This window comes from Atta colombica, unplaced genomic scaffold (genome assembly GCF_001594045.1).
Source record: "Atta colombica isolate Treedump-2 unplaced genomic scaffold, Acol1.0 scaffold12, whole genome shotgun sequence".
Lineage (NCBI taxonomy): Eukaryota > Metazoa > Arthropoda > Insecta > Hymenoptera > Formicidae > Atta > Atta colombica.
The window spans coordinates 6,553,777-6,556,807 of record NW_017259206.1 but is presented as its reverse complement, the minus strand read 5'-3'; the positions used below and the strand labels follow the sequence as shown (position 1 = coordinate 6,556,807).

Here is a 3,031-nt window from a genome sequence, read left to right as displayed (position 1 = left end):
CCGCTGTATTGTCGTGGTTTCTTTGTCGTACATATATCGCGGTTAATATCGTACGTTGTGCTGTACAATCGCTAAAGCACGATTGGGACAGATTTCTCCCTCGAGAACAAGCTATATATACTTGTTAAAATATTGTGAGCTGTTTCATTTCGCTTAAAATATTTGAGTAGTTGATATGCAAAACTACATATATTTAAAAATATATTAAAAAATTAGATATTGGAATTGGGGATTCTTTAGGAGTTTAGCTTCTTATATTTTTTAGCTTCTAATATTAACCAATTTGGTTAGTTGATCAATAATGTTTGTTATTGTATTGTTATCAATCTGTGTCTTTATATTGGTATGTAACTATTATGTGTAACTATTATGTAACTATTATGGAAAAATCGGACAATTCATTAACCTACCAGGACCATTATCCAATTTTTGGAAGTGTATACGTATTATTTGGTTCACGAGGTCAGTTAAAATGTTTTATATATTTAAATAAAATTTTATTTTAATTAAAATGTTTTACATATCTGTGATTCAAAATTTGACGGTGTATCATTCAATTAAATTAATTATTAATCCGTTTTAATCTTCGGTGAACATTGAAAATCATAATTGTGTTACTCGATTTATCCAGAAACGATTATAATAATTAAAATAATATTTACAGTGGCATCCAATATACTCTCAGTAAATAATGTATAATTCTTGAGCAAATTAATGTTTACCTTTGTACGAAAATATAATATTTGTAAATTCCACTTTAAGAAACAGTATTATTTAATTATTTCCATCAACGTTAAGAAACATTTGTTAATTAATTGAGAATTATTTAATCTTGATAATTATTATCTACATACTATTTATTTCTCGGTTTCTAAACTTTATTGAGAAATAATAGAATATATTAAACATATCATATTTCTTATATTTAAATTTTTTAATCAATTTTTATTAATGTCTATATATATATAATTTTTTAGAAATACTGTGGAAGATAATTACTCTTTCTAATAAATTTCTAAGGAATTTCTATCCCATTGGCATAATTTGGGCATTCTTTGTACCCATTGTATCCATCCGTCATCCGGATGATTTAAAGGTAATGAAATATGAACAAAATTTTATTTTCTTCTTATTATTCTTACTATATGTATTAGCAAATAAGATAATTTTCTTTTCTTTTATTTTGCCAAACTATATTTACTCATAAAAATCAGACGGAATAAGAAATATAGACTACGATAACAAAAAAGATTAAACTGGCATATAAGCCACATTCATGACTTTAAGTTTATTTTTAACTGAATGATCTGTATCCTTCGCGATTGTTATTTTTTTAGATTTTCAAATTATCTATCTATTCGTTCTATTTTTTTAAGCACACATTTTAATAGACTTCAGTGATAACTATTCATATTTGATGCTTACTTTTTCTAATTATATTAATAATTTTTTTTTATTCTAATTACACAACGACCCGAACTATGATTGAAACATCTAAATATTTATTAGCAGAACATTATACCTATGTAATATTACTAATAAATATCTAGATGCTCGCAGGAAATGCTAGAAATCCGAGTTCGAAAATAATATTTTTCACAATAAGAATTATTTAGGATTGTAATATGTCATTCAGCATTATTAGGATCGTTTTAAGATACGTAAGAGCAATAAATTATTAAATTGTTAGTCCACTCGTGAGTTTAACTCGTGATATTACTAGTTTGATTTAAAAAAAATGCGCATTTTAAAGAACTACATATATAAATTCACACAAAATTATACAAGCACTTAAGACTAGCTAGACTGTTAAGGCATTTATTTCCTATAGGTTGTATTTTTCACATATATGATCCTATTACTATTAAATATTTAAATATTATACATCGATATTTGTGTCAGTTCATACTGGCTGTATTTCTTGTTTCGTTTGATTTATTCTCAGAGCCTTACTTACACTATTATTTGCTCGTAAAATGATTGTTAAAAATGATTGAATATTTAAAATATTTTCGAAATCAATTCAATTTTTAGACAATATTAAGCAACCCCCCCCCCCAATTTTAGACAATATTAAGAAACATATAAAAAAGAGTTTTTTTTATGATAATATCAAACCTTGGCTCGGAACTAGTATTCTCATTAATGAAGGTAATAATACAAATAAGAATGCATGTTTCATTACTAAGTTTCGTTTTGAGTACCAAGTTTTCATTATATTGTTTTCATAATAAAATAAATTTGTAATATAAATAAATTTAATTTAAAATTAAATTAAAAGATTGCACTTTATCGCACTTTATTCCAATGCTTTCGAATCGCCATTTCATAATTGTACATTGTATTGTTCATGTTTTAGGCACCAAGTGGCAGTTACAGCGAAAGATATTAATTCCTACATTTCATTTTGATATACTAAATCAATTTGTTGAGATTTTCGAGAAAGAAAGCAAAAACATGATAAAATCCTTGAAAAATGCAGAAGGCACAGTTGTAAAAGATTTATCATCATTTATTAGTGAATACACGTTGAATGCAATATATGGTATTACAAAATTATACTAAATATTCTTAATAATAAATGAATATAAATTCACAACTACATAGAATTTTATCTCCATCAATGAATAATATAAAATAAAATAAAATATAATATAATTTTCTTTAATTCAAAATATCGATATGCACAAACATTGCAAAAATTACATATCGCTCGCTATAGTGTTATGTATTGCATTTGTGTATCGATATTGTAATGTAATTAATCCAGTGGGCATTAAACAATATCAACTTGCATGCACAGCGGATGCAGGATCAAATGAGACCAAAGAATGATAGTGTTTTAAAATGTTCAAAAAGTGGTTTTTTTTATTATGATAAGTAGTAAATTACTTCAAATATGTAGAAAGGTGAAATAAAAATACATATTTATCATAGAAACAAATATCCATTTATCCATTTTTTTCTTGAAAAAAATAAACAATTCTATAAATTTGCGAGTCTCGCGAGACTCTGCGTCTGCCGGCGAAAA

At 25.5% G+C, this 3,031-nt stretch overlaps 1 pseudogene; it reads left to right on the top strand.

Moving 5' to 3' along the window:
- Positions 1-301: 301 nt before the first annotated feature.
- Positions 302-3,031, top strand: part of LOC108694241 — a 6,378-nt pseudogene continuing 3,648 nt past the window's right edge.